General features: G+C 36.8%; 1 pseudogene across 1 annotated transcript; it reads right to left on the bottom strand.

Annotated features, from left to right (window-relative positions):
• Positions 1 to 1,852: 1,852 nt before the first annotated feature.
• Positions 1,853 to 19,300, bottom strand: LOC308604798 (bisphosphoglycerate mutase-like; annotated as a pseudogene). Its single transcript has 4 exons — positions 19,207 to 19,300; positions 18,747 to 18,904; positions 17,537 to 17,713; positions 1,853 to 2,670 (listed from the first exon to the last, which is right to left on the bottom strand). The product of its transcript is annotated as a bisphosphoglycerate mutase-like (transcript).
• Between the last annotated feature and the right edge of the window lie 243 nt (positions 19,301 to 19,543).

The following is a 19,543-nucleotide window of genomic DNA, read 5'->3' as shown; positions in this document are numbered from 1 at the left end:
CCAGAAAGTGTCAGCAAAAATTCTCTTTCTCTTAGGAAGTCTGTAATATTCCAAAGTGACTGGGTGTGAGCACAACTTTGTGTGCAGGAGCACATTGTGCTGCCAGGTGTCCTCTGGAGGTGGATATCTAGATGTGGGACAAGGGTAGAATCCAACTCTAGGATCTTGAGCTGTGTTAAGACATGGTCACTTCTTGGGCTGGAAAGTTCAGATGCCAATACCAGAGATGACGCTGTTCACAAATGGTCTGAGTTGAAGCTTAACCATAGGTTTGGAATTCTAGGAAGATCTGTTAGTTGTATTCTTGGCCCTGATCTCTGAATTATAAAGAGTGTTATTTGGTTAAGCAACAGGACTGTGAAAAGAAGAACTACCACAGAGAAACCAGTAGTTGGTCAGGAAAGTCAAGCATCCACATTCCACGTCCTTATGCATCACAGATGTGACCAGCTGTGAGCAAACCAGGTTCATTTCTTCTTTTCAGCCATCTTTATCAGCCGATGCTCTAAGTCTTGATTTAAGGATCAATGGAGACCAAGCAGTAGCAAGGCTTTTAGAATTAGTTTCCTTCTAATGACAGTTTTACTATAAAATGGATACAAATAAACCAACCCACCAATGGAAAACTGTGAAAAACTGGTGAGATCTGTAACAGCTATTATAGTTGTAAATTGTTTACATGATTTTATCATTGAATATATGTAACTTGCTTTAAAATAAGGCAGTAGCTTAAAGAAATGATGGCTTACCTATCTCTAGCCTTTAAAAGCATCCTATATCAAGACTGATAAGCAGTCAATTCTGTCTGTGGCTAACCCTGAATACTATAGACTACGTACCATAATGTTTTGCCCTCAGCAGGTAAAGAACAAATGTATGTGACAAATGTGAATATATAATTTCCCCTGTTCAAGTGAATAAAATTACACCCACTATATTCTACCTTCCTGCTGAGCCGACCTTCAACTTTTAGAGAAATAGGCATGTCTATGTGTTGAAATAAGTACAACTCTTTGTGTTATAGGAAGATAAGAACAGAGACTAATTCAGAAGCCTATACTTAATATTTATGAATCATATGGAAATACTTGGAATGGGTACCATTTTCAGTCACAGAACTTATTTTTAAATTAATTTTAAAGACCCCAAGATTAAAGTTTAAAAAACAAAAACAAAACAAAAAGAGAACATGAACAGCTATAGCTGTCCATATGCTGCTAATTCTAGCAGCCAGAGAGGAATTCCACCAAATGTCATGAGGCAAAGGGCCTTAGTGTTTGTTGTTGCCTGTCTTGGAGGAATCCATCAATGAATCTCCCATTTAATTGGCCTCTGGTCTTAACCTATCAAAGCATCTCTTTCCCTAGAGGAAAAGACTAGTAATAAATACTTAAGTTTAGTGTGTTATCTAACGTCCTTTATTATCATCCTAGAAAGTCTCAGTAAATATAAACATGAACTACTTATTGGAGTAAGTAGTGCCTGTCAGTGGTCACTCTATACTGATTTATTGAATGAGGAATACCTTGAACTTGAACTTCACTTGTTGCTCTCCCATCTCGGAAACTAAACTTAAGACATTGATTAAGCCCCACTGGTGTCTAACCTAGTGACTAATTCAAACGGGGCCAGCAGGGGCTAAAGCAAAAGGCTTATGGCATTAGTACTCAAGGCACCCTAAAACCTTTACCTGAGCCAACATAACTTACCTACTTACTTATGCAAACTCCACCCCACAGCTTAAATCTGGAAAAATCAGTGGGGGGCGGGGAGGGGGAGGGAGATCAACACCTATAACACACTGCATGTCACTGCTTCTGCAGCCATTCCTAGCCAACATGTGGGAAAGATTTTATTTGTCATCACATTTCACTTTTCCTTGATCCTCTACTTTCTTAATGGCTGCTTGGATAGCCTCTTGGCTGACCAGGAACTGGTGAGGTCCAACAGCATGCAGGTTCTCATCCAGTTCCAGGAGAATGGGGACTCCAGTAGGACAAGTAATGTTGATAATGTCTTTATCTGAGATACCTTCCAGATGTTTCAGGAGTGCCTGGCTGCTATTTCCATGGGCAGACATCAGAATGGTTTTACCACTTAATACTTCAGGAGCAATCCTTTCATTCCAATAAGGAAGGAGTCTCTCCAGAACATCCTTTAAGCTCTCGGATCATGGCAGCTGATCCAAAGGAATGGTGCACACTTTGTACCTCCAGTAGTTGTAGATTTCATGGTAGTAAGGATGGGACTCCTCTATGGGTGTTGGGGTCACAACACCCTCTATGGGTGTTGGGGTCACAGCTCTTCCTCCACAGTCTCACTTGTTCCTCGCCATGATTCAAAGCCATTTGCTCCCTGTTGAGACCCATCAAGGCTCCATAGTGACACTCATCGAGATGCCAGGAGCTTTCCATGGAAACCCACTCCTGCCCCAGCTCTTCCAGGATCAGCCAGGCTGTGAGGATGGACCAGTTCAGGATGGATATGAACATAAGATCAAACTCAAAGTTTAGTGCTTTGAGTTGCTGCCCACAGTTCTCAGCTTCTTCCATTCCTTCACTGTTAAGTTTTTGATCCACCCAGCTACAAAAACTGTTCTCTTTAACCCAAGCACCCTCTCCATGTCTTAACATAATCTTTGTACTTGGATATACTAATGGCTGAGCTTCTCTAGTGCTTTCCAATGGGCCAGTGTTCAGTGACAGCAATATGTCTGCAAAAAGGCCACCAGCGGCAGGCACTCCTCGGAAGTGCTGAGCAGCCAGTGCCTCTCAGGACTCCTCACTGCGGCCAGCGTCAACTCTCTTTTCTAGTCCGGGAGCCAGAAGGGGCAGGTCCTAACAAAAATATTTTTAATATCTTTTAGATGTGAAAAGGACAAATAGAATCACTGATCCAGGACTTTTAGAATATCCATGGTTAAATTTACTTTGAAAACATCAGTTTTCTATTTCAAAAGCAGCCCCTCATTCTGTGATTTGTAACAAAAATTATTAAAACTAGAAGATGCCTCATATATATGATTTTATATTAAAGATCAAATTTCAGATTTTTGCTTCATAAATTACACAACATGCCATTTGGAAAAGGCCAATATTTTGGTTCACTTGTCAATGCTCTCAGTGTTTAATGAAGCAAAATGTAGCTGTGTTGATATTTTTATTGTGGTACTTGATCATATTTTCATTGGCAGACCCGCAGATGGCCATTTTTACTCCAGAAAATATCTGGCTAGATAAATTCTAGTTTTGATCTACTTGTTGTTCACATATGTTTGGAAATCTCTGCTGCCTTTGCTTTTTACAATGAAAGCTTTTATAATGAAATATTTACATTGACTTCTTAGCTTTTTTGAAAGCCCTCCTCAGTCTGCATCTCAACTTATCTTTCCAAGCTTTATTTTACTGTTCCCTTCGTATGTCCCTTGCTTTAGCTAAGTTGAACTGATCATCATTCTATATGAAAATCTGTCATTGTTCCTTCATTCCTGGGCCTCCCTTCACTGGAATTTTCCTGACGTCCAACAACTCACCCTAACCCTTATCTCAAGCATGATTGCCACCTATTAAAGTACCATGTGTCCAAAAGGACTAATCTCCAAAATATATAAACAGCTCATGCAGCTCAGTATTAAAAAAACAAACAAACAAACAAACAAACAACCCAATTAGAAAATGGGCAGAAGACCTAAATAGACATTTCTCCAGAGAAGACATACAGATGGCCAAGAGGCACATGAAAGGATGCTCAACATCACTAATTATTAGAGAAATGCAAATCAAAACTACAATGAGGTATCACTTCACACCAGTCAGAATGGGCATCATCAGAAATTCTACAAACAATTAGTGCTGGAGAGGGTATGGAGAAAAGGGAATGCTCTTGCACTGTTGGTGGGAATGTAAATTGATATAGCCACTATGGAGAACAGTATGGAGGTTCCTTAAAAAACTAAAAAAGGAATTACCATATGACCAGCAATCCCACTTCTGGGCATATACCCAGAGAAAATCATAATTCAAAAAGACACATGCACCCCAATGTTCATTGCAACACAATTTACAATAGCCAGGTCATGGAAGCAACCTAAATGTCCACTGACAGACAAATGGATAAAGAAGATGTGGTACATATATACAATGGAATATTACTCAGCCATAAAAAAGAATGAAATTAGGTCATTTGTAGAGACATGGATGGACATAGAGACTGTCATACAGAATGAAGTAAGTCAGAAAGAGAAAAACAAATATCGTATATTAATGCATATATGTGGAATCTAGAAAAATGGTACAAATGAACCAGTTTGCAAGGCAGAAATAGAGACACAGATGTAGAGAACAAACGTATGGACACCAAGGGGAGAAATCGGGGGTGGGAGTGGTGGTGGGATGAATTAGGATATTGGGATTGACATATATACACTAATATGTATAAAATAGATAGCTAATAAGAAACTGCTGTATAAAAAAATAAATTAAAGTTTAAAAAATAAAATAAAATAAAGTCCCATATGTCTAATCTTTCAACTCCATAAGTGCTGCACTAACTTTTGCAGATTTTTTTCCTTCCTTGAACTCTGGAAGTATGGCCTTATTTCTTAGGACAAATTTCTGTTTACAAACTGTAAGCTTCTTGTTATCTTTCTCCTTTCAGAGTACTTATTCACATACTCTCACTACAACTATTCAGCAATATTTTCACCTCCTTTCTTCCTTTTCCTGACCCCTCTACTTTGCATCAATCTTTACAACTCTCCTTTCTCTTTTTTAACTTGAACTTCATGGCACTCTTAATATTATTCATACCCCCTAGAGCTTATTTCTTTATTTTAAGCCCAACTTTGAATGAATCAATACATCTTCCCTGTGCCTTATCTTCTGCTCTGTGGAAAAAAAAAAAAAAAAAAAAAAAAAAAAGTAGAAGCCACCAGATAGTCTCCCTGATCCACCTACATGCATCCCATTTTACTAGTAAAGAATTGTTCTGCGTGTGCCAGTCTGAAGAAAATCTCCCCACCTGGCTGTAGATCCCATCTACTCCTTTAGTCACAAGTACTTTATCCTTCTCTGACAATTCTATCCTTTCTCTCATACATTCAACTTCTTCTCATTGTCCCAGAGATCTTAAACATAGTCAAATTTATTTAATTAGTTAAACAAACAAAGAAAAACACAAATCCAAGCTTTATTCTCCCTTTCCTTCCTCTCCAGTTACAGGGTCATCTCTCTTCTCTCATTTATAGCCAGAAGGTCAGATAGTGAACTACACTCAAGGTCACGATTTCTTTTGTTCCTACTCACTGCCCTACTGAAGCTAACATGCCTTCAATCATCATGATTCCATGAAGTAATTTTCACCAGTGTGACTAATGATTTCATGTTGATAAAGATAATGGATATGTTTAAAGTACTTATTTCATATCTTTGTAGTATTTGAGCCAATTAACCACTGTCTTAAAACACTTTCCTTCCCTTCATTTCCATGACATGATTTCTCCTAGTTTTCTCGTAACCCTCTGCCTGCTCCTTCCCTGTCTCATTTGTCATCTCACCCTCCTTTACCTAGCCATTAAATTTAGAGTTCCTCAAGGTTCAATCCAAAACCTTCTCCTCTCTCACTTAATATTCTCTTCATAGGTAATCTCAACCACACTCAGAGGGGTAATCACCATCAATGCTCACCTCTGCCTCAGATTTCTCCCCTGAGCTAGACCTACTACTCTGAGTCTTAGCCAGTCTATTTTCCACACCATAGCTAGAGAGAGATTTAAAAAATCAGAATCTGAAATTGTCTTTCCAGACCCTCTCCTCCAAATTCTCCACTCCTGATTAAATTTCTTCAATCCTTTCCCTTTGGGATCTTCCCACACTAGGCTTTCTTCACTTCAATCACTCAGGCCTCATTTTGGTTCATAGTGATCACCATGATTTCTCCAACTACTAGTAATTTACACATGCTGTTTCTTTTTTCCTAGATGCTCTCCTCTTCTCCCTTTAACTTAAGTACAACTCATCCTTCAAATTTCAGCTAAAATAGAACTTTGTCAAGGAAGATTGTCCAGACCTTTCTGACTAGAAGACCCCCTCACTTACGTACGGCATATCTCTCCTTCACACCACTTAGCAGAATTGTCAACTTTTCTCTGATAGTGAGATTATTAGATTAATATCTCGCTTCCTTCCCAAGGGCAGTTACCTGGTCTTTCTTTTCTTGAAAATAAATTCCCAATATCTAGAACAGAGCCTAATATAAAATGGTAGTTCAATAAATATTTGGTTGGTGCTTCCCTGGTGGTGCAGTTGTTGAGAGTTTGCCTGCTGATGTAGGGGACATGGGTTCATGCCCTGGTCTGGGAAGATCTCACATGTCACGAAGTGGATGGGACCGTGAGCCATGGCCTCTGAACCTGCGTGTCCGGAGCCTGTGCTCCAAAACAGGAGAGGCAACAACAGTGAGAGGCCCGTGTACCAAAAATAAATAAAAATAAATAAATAAATAAATAAATAAATTTTTGGTCAATGAATAAATGAATACATGATGAATTCCTCTTTCAGTATACATCACTCATCAAAATATACTATACACCTTGCCCTTAATAAGAGTTTTACAAGTAGTTATTGTATTGTATTGTATTAAGTGATATATCAAATATTAAGTGATATATATCATATATTCAACTATATTTATATATGGTATATAATATGTATTTATATATACTTGAATGATTGAATGCTATTTAAAAGAAAACATAAATAGAGTAGAATCTGTAACTCAGAACAACATATTGATATTCAATTCAACTCTGTTCATGATTATTTCCATACTGTTTTGTGTGGTATTTGAACAAGAACCATGGCAATTGGTTTTCTTTTGGATTAAGAAATTTGCAATAATGTCCTTCAGCTCATTTATTAGAACATCTGATTAAGGTTGGCTGTAGCAGTTTCTGTTTAAATTGAAATGTCACTTTGTTGTCCCTTTTAGACTGACATGAATTGACTAATCATTTACATTTTACATTATATTAAACTCCAAGTTCTTTGAATGATATAGCTAGTAGTGTCATACTTTTGGAGTGTGGTTTTGATGAATATATTTGTCCTACTCCCTAGGAAAAAAATGGTTATAAAAGCTCAATATAACATTATTCATTTTCCTGGCTTACCCCACACCTTGTTTTTGAGAGCAGCATGCATAAAACAGTAACAAAAAAGTTATATTTTAAGGATGATTCATTTTAACACATTTTGAAGTAATCATTAGTTTGTGATCTCTTATTAATAGAGGAGATGCAAAAACCACAAGCAATAACCACTAATTAAAGTCACTGATGCGAGAAATTTGAAAGAAACACTTTACGTTTTCTTTGGAAGAAAATTCAGAAGTATGGCAGGGCTCTGGTTAAGTTTACAAATTTTACCTAGTCCCGGATATCTAATATCCAAATTGTACATTCTATATTAATCACTATTTCTAATTAAAGTTTGAAAATATAATATTGTCTTTTTATTAAACAAAAATGAATGTTGATTTCCACTAATTAAAAAGGAAATTATTATCACAGGATGGGGTTCCAGGGAATTCTAAAATATTTGCCAGGTTGATTTTGTAATAAATATTTTAATACAAACATCAATGAAATTATATTAAACAATTAAAATGAATGATTAACAATAAGCACTTTAGTTCTTATCTAATTATAAAGTAACAATCTCCTGACTGGTCTTTCTGCCTGCAGTCTGGCTATATCTAAGCTCTACTCCTCCTTGCAAGCAGAATGGGCTTTCTACATGCTAAGCAGATTGTGTCTTTTTCTTTGTTCAAGTTCTTTGATTTCTCCCCTAGCATTTAAAAGTAAGTCCAATGTCTTCAATTAAAAACCCTGGACCTTCATGATCCAGATAGAACCTGTCTCTCATTCCAGCTTTAGTTAAAGCCATTTATAGAAACACACACACACACACACACACACACACACACACACACCCTCTCCCTCCAGGCAATGGAACTGCCTACATTTCCCAAATGCTTTATATTGTTCCATTCTCTGGTCATTCATAGGGTGTTTGTACTACAGGAGAAAGCCTCTCCCTTTCTTCACCTAATTCCTGCTTATTTTTCAAAGCATTTTCCAAATTAAACTGAATATAATACAGTTAAAATATCACCTCTTGCAGGATGCCAACTCCTGATGCTCCAGTTTCTTTTAGGACCCCAGAGCACTTTGCAGTAAACCTCAGTCACAAGACTTTATAACTATAAGCATCAATTTGCTTGTCTGACTTGTGGCAAAAATGTGTATACTTTGAGGACTAAATTTTCTTTAATTTAGTATCTGCTGGCCCCTGACATACCAAATTCACTTGCCAAATACTTATCTATCTGGTGTGATGTGGCAGTCCCTTAGGTTAGAGCTACAGACACAGAGCTTAAAGACACATGGACCCCATCCCTGGGGAGTGGATCATGCATAGATAAACAGTAGAGACTCAATACTTAGTTGCTAATTGAATTAAAAAACAAAGAAATCTCAGTTCTGAAAACTGTCTAAAGAGAAAGCTAAAAACTTTAATTACAAAATGGTGAGAATGACAAATTATTACAATTTATTACAATATATGATTAAATGCATGCACTCTAAATCACTGACTGTGTTACACAAATTTAAGTTAACTGCATGAACTAAAATTGAAACTCAGCTCCTCTCCTTCTTTGCCATTTACTCATTCCTATGATAAATGGCATATGGAATATTTTGTTTATTGGGATCTTTGGTTTCAAGGATCACGTCCTACCAAGCCACCTTGTTGATATCTCCTTCCTAATCTGGCAGTGTAAACGTCAAAGACTAAGATAAAAGCATTAGTCTGATTTCTAACTTGGAAGCTTCATAGAGAATTTTAGCACTGGTGGTAGAAACAGAGATTGGTGTTGGGTGGGGACAGAAATAACTTTATGCTGCCCCGGCTAATTACTGACTCCACAGGCAAATGAAACACTTGTTACTGGCAACTTTCGAAGCCTACCCATAGTAGATATTTGTGACATTTACTAATATGTCCAAAACTATTAATGTTGCATGTCAACACCACTTTTGCCTACTTCAATACCAACTACCATCTGCTTTGCTCATTTGTCAAGAACAAAGCTTTTGTCCCAGAGTGTGCTGGCAGCTGCTCTGTCAATGGAAGGATTACCACTCAAATACCAGCTTTCTATCAGGATACCCCTTGGTTGAGGATTTGTCTCCAGAACAAAAGGGTTGCTACTTCCAGAGTACATCCAAAACAATGTGCAACGTGCAGTATCAGGGAGAGGCAATCTTGTTACTTAAGGTAAACTTGATGGGGAAATTACTGTGGGCATCACCTGAGGGTCCACTATGGTCGATTTTTCTATCAATGACTGGAGGACACATTTGATTCATTTCAGCCCAAAAGCATTCTCTAAAGTGTTATAGATGTGTTTAACATCATTCCTAAGAGAAGGGAGACAGGCAATTTGCTTTATCTGTTTCAAAATAGTATTATTCTTACTGTGCAACTCAGGTAACTCTACCATTAGGTGTTACATAGATATTTGAATGGGTTTCCTGATATAATTCGAGAGAGATTTTGATGAAACTGGTCAGCAATAACCTCTTTGGTTGGTTAATTTTACAAAAAATGCCTGTGAACATTTTCTTAAAAATGAAATTGTAATAGAAAAAAGATGCACTCACATAAAGTACCTTGTAAAATGTGTTTAACTGGAACTTCGGGGATTCTTTTTCTCTTTGTACATTTTTGGATGACTGGGACAGGATACAGAATATTTTTCTGAGTTATTTTATCCTTTCAGGGCAGAGATACAAAAATCTTAATCAAAGTTCCTGTATATTGTGTGGCAAGGTACCCTATGAGGATACAGAAGCAAGTAACTCCACATATTGCATAGATCTTGAAATGAGGGGAACTCCATGCTACCGAAAACTTATTTAACAAAAAAAATCTGGCATTGTTCCTAGAGCTTCTGGCTTTGTGCCACTTAATGAAACACTCATGATAGATGAGCACTCTCCCTGTCATGCCTATAAAGGAATGCTTGATGATTTTATTAACATAGGCAATATTGAAACCTCTCTTTGATGAACATTCTAATAAGGATGCCCTCTATGCTAGCAAAAGTTCAGGCAAATAACAAGGAAGAACAAACAGATGAAAGGAGACATCACAACATTGCAACACATGACAGGTATCTGACTTCAATAATCATGTGCTCTGGAACAGTATGCAATATATAGAATTATGTATAGCAATATATTATATATATAGGCCCAAAGAAAGAGAAATTCTGATTTTCAACTTGCAACTGGCAATGCTACAAAAATGTAGTCCCCCTTACGAAGCAATATCTTGATTTTGAGAATTTGTGTTATTTAAATCACAATCCGAATTTTTTTTTATTTTAGTATCTTATGGTAGTTGAAAATTTCTTCACTGGAATTAGCAAGTGAAACACAAAATGAGCTAAGAAAAGTTTCACTTGTTCAGAGAGAAACCAACAAACCAATTCAGGAGTCTACAGAAATCATGGCAGTCTAGACATGGAAATTTTGCCTAAAGTCTATTGCTATTTAGGTGAAAACTTTAGACTTGGTGGTTAGCTGTTAATAAGGAATATTCTGGAAATGAGGGAATTGCAAATGTGCAAATGCCATACCTGTTTGTGTTTGACCTGCCTTTTCATTGCAAAACTATTAATGTTGCATGTCAACACCAGTTTTGCCTACTTCAATACCAACTGCCATCTGCTTTGCCCATTCCTGCCAATCCCTTACTATCTAGTTTAAAAGTCATACATTATTTTTTTAAACATCTTTATTAGAGTATAATTGCTTTACAATGGTGTGTTAGTTTCTGCTTTATAACAAAGTGAATCAGCTATACATATACATATATCTCCATATCTCCTCCCTCTTGCATCTCCCTCCCACCCTCCCTATCCCACCCCTCTAGGTGGTCACAAAGCACCGAGCTGATTTCCCTGTGCTGTGTAGCTGCTTCCCAACAGCTATTTTACATCTGGTAGTGTATATATGTCCATGCCACTCTCTCACTTCGTCCCAGATTACCCTTCCCCGTCCCGGTGTCCTCAAGTCCATTCTCTAAGTCTGCATCTTTATTCCTGTCCTGCCCCTTGGGTGTTCAGAACCCCCCCCCCTTTTTTTTTTTTTTTTTTTTTTTTAGATTCCATATATATGTGTTAGCATACGGTATTTGTTTTTCTCTTTCTGACTTACATCATACATTCTTGGAAGCCTCCTTTAAACCCCACAGCTGCCTCTTGATATACTCCTCTAACTTTATCTTCTTTATATCACCTCTTATACTGTGCCTAAATTGCCTGTTTACTTGCTTGCCACAATGAGATTATGACCTCCTAGAGGACAGAACAGTTGTCCTATTTGAAATTATAGCCCAGAGTTTAAAACCTAACAAACATAATATTTTTGAATGAATACATTAATGAAGATATAAATGAATATCTGCATTCATTATATAAGCCAATAGTGACTTATAAAATCATATTTAAAATATGTTCTGAAGTAACACACATATTTCAGGAACCATTATAGAGTTGAAGTGAAACATTTATTTGACTATAAAATAACTGATCATAATGCATTCGGCCTCTTTGGAATATCAAATACACATGTTTGTATGGGTTTTATATATATATATATATATATATATATATATATATATATATATATATATATATATATATATATATATATATACTTTTTTCTATATCTCCCATATATCCTAATAGGTATTTATATAGATAGATAGATATAGATGATATAGATATATCTTCATCAAAATCTCTGCAATATTAGCATTTAATATACCACAAAACTTATGACATATTTACTCTCTTGGACATGGACATCCAGAAAAATCTTATTTATCTCAGCTCTATAAAAATGAAATATATTGAATAATATTTTATTTTATCCCAAAACAAAACATAAAAGTCTTGAAAGATACACATTTTAAGAAATAAATTCTTATTTGGTTAAATCCAAGTAACTCTTTAAGTTCAGTTTTAGCCATAATTAGAGAATTTAATTGTTGTTTCTTTTCTTTGGATAGGATTGTTGTGTCAATATAAAAATACTTATATATTATTCATTTCAGAGCTTACACTGAATTTCAGTGAGAAAGGAAATTCTTTTTTAGCAAAAGTTATGAGTTTAATTATAAAATATATAATATTTTGAAGACATTACACTGGAGGTACAAGTTTATGATATGATACAATAAAAATTTTATGAATGTATATGATACTAAATGCATTAATTAGATTTGTGTGTTATACCATACATTTGTAAATATATAATTTACAATGTTGCCAATTACATTAGTAAAACCATTCATCTTTTTTTTTTTTTTTTTTTTTTTTTTTTTTTTTGCGGTAGGCGGGCCTTTCACTGTTGTGGTCTCTCCCGTTGTGGAGCACAGGCTCTGGACACGCAGGCCCAGCGGCCATGGCTCATGGGCCCAGCCGCTCCGCAGCACGTGGGATCCTCCCAGACCGGGGCACGAACCCATGCTCCCTGCATCGGCAGGCGGACTCTCAACCACTGCGCCACCAGGGAAACCCAAAACCATTCATCTTTGACAAACAATTTGTGTACATTAGCTTCTTTTGTCTTTTTAACTATTCCTTTGAATTACTCTTGGAAATATTTACTTTACTTTTGGAGACTTGATATAGTATATGTATTAAAATATTTTCAAAATAAATACAAAAGCACAAAACAATAATTTATATATTCAGTCTTGTTCTATCATTAAAAATAATATCAATTTCACTATTAATTCAAATTATATCTGTAAACAATCATACTATTTCAGTTCATGATTTCAATGATTCATCTTATGAAGAAAGTATATCTCCCTCAAGGTAATAGGTTAAGTCTATAATACCGAGGTTTTCAAAATATTTGAAATCTGATTCAACATTTTGTGAACTTAGAAATACTCTACTATTAGGTTTGTAGCAGAATTTTTCTTTTTGTTGACTATCAAAGATGATATCTTTGTTAGTTACATTACTCTGCATTTATACAAAGGCTGTTTAAAATTTAAGGTAGGAGTAGTAGACAAAAATGTATTTAACAAGGTCGTTTTTCAAATTTGAAGAGTTCCAGCGCTTTGCAATGCATCAAAAAGCAATTTGTAATTGACAGTTTTCTTACCTAGAGTGTTTCTCAGTCAAGAGGTTGTTCTCCAAAGACAGTCAGCTGGGTAAATGTCAGAAGCACAAAAAGTAAATTATAGTACAAATAGTGTTGATATTTCTATGAAATGGAAGAAAAGCATATTTATTTTTAAAATATAGAATTTTATTTAAAACAAGTGAAAACTTTCTATTGTGACCTTTACAAGATTCCAAACAGTGACAAATTTGGTCATTACAAATAACCTTTTCCAGAAAGAGCTTTACCATTTGGGACTTTCATTTGGTAATATATGTGAATTAATTTCCTTTCTACAAAATAACTCATGATATTAAACTTTTTATGAGATATTTTATCCCTAAGATTACAGTTTTAAACAAGTTTTAGAAGGGAAAAAAGTAAGGGAGCAGCTATATGATAGCCTATCATTTTAACTTGTATGGGGGGAATTATTAAGTCATTTTCTCATTTCTTCCTTCTGTAGAGAATGATATTGTACTTTTGTGAGCTTTGTGGGTAATTAAGTCTCACAACATTCTTAAAGAGCTTAGTAGAATTCTATTCAGAAGATTCACTCTAAAGCAGTTTCCAACTTAATAGATGGGATTCTCTGCATTGTTAAACCATTTGTTTGGAATCTGGTATTCCTTTTCACCATATAAATAATATGATGTATGGTGGTTTAAAGTAGTTTTCCAAGTTAGTCTTCACTATTTTTTTTAACTCTTGGGTACCCAAAGAGAACGTGTGTGTGTGTGTGTGTGTGTGTGTGTGTGTATTCTAGAATATATAAAATTATATAAAATTATGAAAATAAATTTAAAAGTGGGCAAATATTATTACCCACTCTCAGTAGCTTGCATAATAACATCTCTATCAGAATATGAGTTCCAGTCCCAATCTAGAATTATAAGACCACAAACTGACCCACTGCACCTGACAAAAATGTTCTTTTTCTTCAGTCCCACATCTCTAAGACACTGAAAACCAAGAAGACCATAGGTCTGTTTCAATGATTGGATTTTCTCATTTTACGACAGGATTTCTGAAAGGCAGAGGAAGGGAATGCATAGCAACACATAAGGGATTAAGGTGCATTAAAAGACCAGGTCTCTTTCCCTAGTTTAAAGTCCTTGTCAAATTAGTCCTGAGTTGTTTTCACCTTTCCATCTCTTTCCTCCCAGGAACACTGTCCCTGCCATCTTCTCCATGGTTAGCCAGCCACTTAGTTGCAAACTCTATGGACTACTGGGAAAATAGAATACTTTATACCAGGCTGTCTACAAAACCTGATAGAGAATGGTGAGTGTCCCCAGAAAGCTAATACATAATAAGGAGTGTGACATTAGCACTTTTCAAAAACTCTTTAAGAATTATTAATAAAAATTATATCAGTATTCTTTGGAAAGTAGAAAAGACTAGATTTAGACCTTGCTTCCCAGTTATATATGAATGGCAATGAACTTCTCTGACCACTGTATCTAAAATGGTAGCCACAGATTCGATCCTCTAATTCTGCTTTGTAACCTTTATCATTACTGATATATTTGTTTTCTGCTCCTTGCACTGGAGTAAAAGCTTCAGTGATGCAGATATGTTTGTTCTGTGTAAGTTTGTGTGGTATTCTCAGGTGTTAGAACAGTGACTAGCATACAGTAGGTACTAGATAAATATTTGTTGAGTGAATGAACAAATAAATGAATACTAATTCAAAGACTTAATTGCTTTGAAACGTGACTCCCTTGACAATACATGCTTATATACATTGCAAATAAGAACAAACTATCTCTTAATGGGAAGACAGTTTTAGACACCTGCTTAATGACTGCTTTGCACATACATTTCCTGTATGAACTGGTTTCTCCTAATCCAAGTCTCCTTCCACAGCAGTTGTTAGGCTTCCCTCTTTCTCACCAGACCTGACTTCAAAGCCACAATTCAAATAGGCCACCTGTTTTCTCTGCTTCACAAATTAGATACTACATGGTTCAAAGCTGAAAAGGAGCATAACAAAGTGGATGAGAGACAAAAAGGATAAAAATCAGAGCTTGAAAAAAGAAAATTAGAAAATGTCCATAATATACATAAATTGCACTACACTGCAGAAAGTGATTATTTGTTCATCTAGTCTCTTCAGATCCTGAAATGCTGAGATAATTCTACATACATTTTACCCATGAGGGTGTCCAAGAAGACTGTGAGAGTCACAGAGGTGATAATACAGCCTACTATGGGTGGTAGTGGCCAAGCCATTAAAACATTTCTTGGTTCCTTTGTATCAGAGACAAACAGGATACTCATGCCTACAGAAAATATGTCCCCTTATTAGAACACAAAAGATGCATGAAACCATAAAATATTATTAATTTTACAATGCTATTATTTAACAGAGATGATATGGAAATTAAGCTTTACCTGATAGAATACTACCTGAAAGTTAATTTGTTTGAAGGAATTAGTCTAATTCCACATAGGATTTCAGGTGTAATAATGAAACACATACACTAAAAATCAAAGGTAAAAGGGTAATAATGAATCAGAATCAGGAAACTGTGAAAGGAGTTTAAAGGCCAGAGTTAAATATAACTATCAAATTTGATTCAGTTTAGTCACAATTCCCACAAATGTTAGTTAGATACCAATTAATACCAATGCAAAAATAAGATGAGGTAATGAACATGATGAAAACACTAACTTCAATTCCATAAACTTAGTTTTAAGCATCTGAGATATTCCAGGCTCTATTAAGAAATATTGAGGATCCAAAGACAACTACCCTACTGAAACTTGGCACCTGGCCATCATGCCACTTCTAGCTCTATTAGAATTTATTTTCACTTTCTCTTTATTTTTTTTATTTTTACATTTTAAAATTATTTCATAGACATATAATCACCTACTATGTTTGATATTATTGTACTGGTTAAATATGTCAAAGTCTCATGTACTCTAATTGTTTTGCTTTAACTATGAATACTTACATCTTGAGTACAAGAATACAGTCTAACCTTAAATCAATACACTTCTCAAAAGAATCAGGTGTTTTGTGAGATTTTATATCTAGAACCATACTGTGATTTGAAAACACGTTTCCAGTGAAATGATGGACATATGTAATCTAAAAAATAAAAATTCAGAGAAGATAATAAGTGCCTGTGAAATGCACACATATTTTCAAGGTGTTGGACTAAAAATCCAGTACAATGGGGTTTAGATTGCAGCTTAAAATAATAGTTACTACTCAGTGGGAATCTATTTTATAGCAAGAGGTATTCTAGGTGCTTTAGACACTCTGTCTCTAATCTAATCTTGAAAAAATTCCTGGGGATTACATATCATTTATCTGATTTTATATAAGGTGAATTTAGGCTTGGGGAAGGGGTTAAGACTTGCTAGAGATCAGGTAAAACTAGAACAGCTGGGGTTTCAATTCTCAAGGGTTTCTCAACACTTCAAAGTCTGCTCTTTCCACTAAAGTAGGCTGACTCTCAATCCTTAATTGACTGAACTAATCAAAAATGACACAGAATTACTTAAGGCTGCCCCTTTAAAATGCTCCTTCATGATGCTGAGCCTACCAATCAAGTAGGATCTTACCGTTTAAATGCTCCAGAACACGTCAGCATTTTTGCATTTTTAGAAATAGCTTGTGTTGTAGCATTATTATTTACTTACCTGTTTTGGCTCTTTTACTAAATTATATTATAGAATACTGACATCAAGTTTAATAATATATTAGGATAAAAATATGGAAGCCTGTGTTAAGTCTTTATACCTTGGCAAACTCAGCATATCAAAAGGATATTTACATATTAGTTTATCACAGCAAAACTCAATACTGATTATATAATCTTAAGAGCCTTCTTTTTTCTAAGCCTCACTAGATCACAAAGGTGCTCTAGCTCATGCCTCTCCTAAGGACATTATATATATATATATATATATATATATATATATATATATATATATCTTCAAACAGGAAGGGACATTTCTAGTTGGTCTTATCTGTAGACACACAAATCTCCCCCAATATGGACAGTCTTCCTGTGGTTGTGTTACAAGAGTCCTCCTACCCAGTGTCATTTGAGCCTGTAGAAGGAGACTGAGTTTCGTTCAGAAGCAAAGGAAAGCTTTATTCTTTGATCAAAGAATGGAGAGGTTCGGGCTAGTGCTCCAGAGTACAAGATCTCCCTGAAAGGCCCTCAGCTGGGCTATTGTATAAGGATCTTGTCAGTGGGGAGGGGGGCAGAGTTCTTGCAAGTCTCGCACAGCTGTGCTGCTGCTGCTTCTGCTCCCAGAACTTACTCCTGATTGCAGTGTCTGACGCAACACCTCTGCACATGGCCCACCACCGCCATCTTGAATCAGTGTGTGCCCAGCACTTGGGAACAGGCGCCTTGGAGCTGAAGTATCCTGTGCAGCCACTTCACACTGGGAACTCTGGTCTGAAGTGCCGGGTACAAGGCCTCTGCACTTGGAACCCTAAGAGCAAGTGAAACTAGACGAAGTACAAAGGAAAAGGAAAAAAACAGGTTAGACTTTTTTATTTTATTAAAAAATAAAATATTTTATTACCCAGATTCTATATTTCCCAGAGGATAATTAATGGGTTTTGCTGGTGACAAAGCCTTCTGTTGTTTGTCCTGTTCCTCATTTTTGAGAGGCACTGAGGGACGCAGGTCTGCTGATTTGAGGCGTCGTCATAACCCAGGTTGAGGAGCGGTACTTGTCAGCTGCCTGTAGACGTGTTCAATTGTCCCCAGACCTTAGCCCTGTTTGCCCTGAGCAACAACCTTTTGTCTAACGTTTTGGAGACAAAGGGTACCAGATAATTTAAGATGAATGGTGCAAATATTAGAAGAGAATAATGGTCACATGTCAATTTTTTCCTGAAAATGAAGGTATCTAGGTCTTTTGTAGGCAAAAGTGTGCCCTGATGTTGAGGCTCACTGCCGTGGCCTGAATCTCCCTGGTGATACTTTTGTTGTTTTCCAGAAGAGAAGCTTCAGGTCAGAGAGGGGTTCACAGGAGTAGTCAAGGGGGTCTGTTGCACCAGGTTGTCTCTCTGGACGTTGGGGCTCAGAGGCCCTCTTCACTTGAGTGTGATGTTCCTATAGAGTGATCCCTGCAATTTCAGGGCACAGTAGGTGGTTAGGATTACCAAGTGAGGCCCATTCCACTTAGGAGTGAGCTGACCTTCTGGGCTTTCTGATTTTCCAGGTTTTTAGGTTCACCCAGTCTCCTGGCTGGAAGGGGTGGAGGGCCAGGTCAGTGGATGCAGGCAGCACCTGGTTACCATATTCAGTGAGAGCTTTCAAGGTTTCTCCTATCTCGAGGGCATACTTGAGTTCCATTACAAGGGAGTTAAGGTGTCCCTTCTCTTGGGCATGGGGAGTGGGTCTACCATACCTGAGCTCAAATGCACTTAATTTTAACTTACCCCTTGGGGCTAAATGCATGTGGAGCAAGGCAATGGAAGCAACTTAATCCAATTTTCTTGAGTTTCCTGATGTACCTTGGCTAAGGCCTGTTTCAAGGCCTGATTGGATCTCTCTACTTTCCCTGACAATTGGGGTCTCCAGGCTGAGTGCAAGGTTAATTTTATGTCCAGGGCACTCATCCCCTTTGTCACTTGAGACACAAATGCTGGATCATTATTACTTTGTAGGGATCCTGGGAGCCCAAACCTGAAGATTATTATCTTTAGTAAAACCGTAACCACTTCAGCTGCTGTCTTAGTTCTAGCAGGCAATGCTTCTATCCACCTAGAAAACGTGTCTACCAGCACCAAGGGATACCTGAAATTGCCCAGTACTCTTGACAGGACAGGAAAATCAATCTGCCAGTCTTGGCAAGGATATGTCCCTCTGGTCGGAATGGGCCTTATCTAGTGACCTCTGAGGGGTCTGGTGTTGGGGTCGTTAATCCGACTGATTATACTTTTTATGTCAGGAGTTACCATGACCTCAACTAACCAAGTACATAGGGCTTCCCTCCTGTAGTGAGTTCCTTTTTGAGCCTCCCTGATGGCTTGACAAGCTGCAGTTTGGGGAAAGGAATATTGCCCATGTTCATTAACTAGCCACACATGGCCTCCTAGATCTCTATTGATGCCCCATTTTCAGGCTTTGTCTAATGCTTCCTTTGTGTAGATTGGGGAAGACCCAAATAAGATTTCTATTTCAGGAAGTTTGGAACTAGCACCAAACTCTTAATGGATTCCTCGAAAGACCAAAAGATATAACTGGGGGTCCCCCTTGAATTTGTAACAGCCCGTGCTTGAGACAGTCTCTCCTCAGTTAGAATATCCCA

This window comes from Mesoplodon bidens (genome assembly GCF_964165515.1).
Source record: "Mesoplodon bidens genome assembly, chromosome: 2".
In the NCBI taxonomy this organism is placed as follows: Eukaryota; Metazoa; Chordata; class Mammalia; order Artiodactyla; family Ziphiidae; genus Mesoplodon; species Mesoplodon bidens.
The sequence above is the reverse complement of the archived record's forward strand: the minus strand, read 5'-3'. Positions and strand labels throughout refer to the sequence as shown.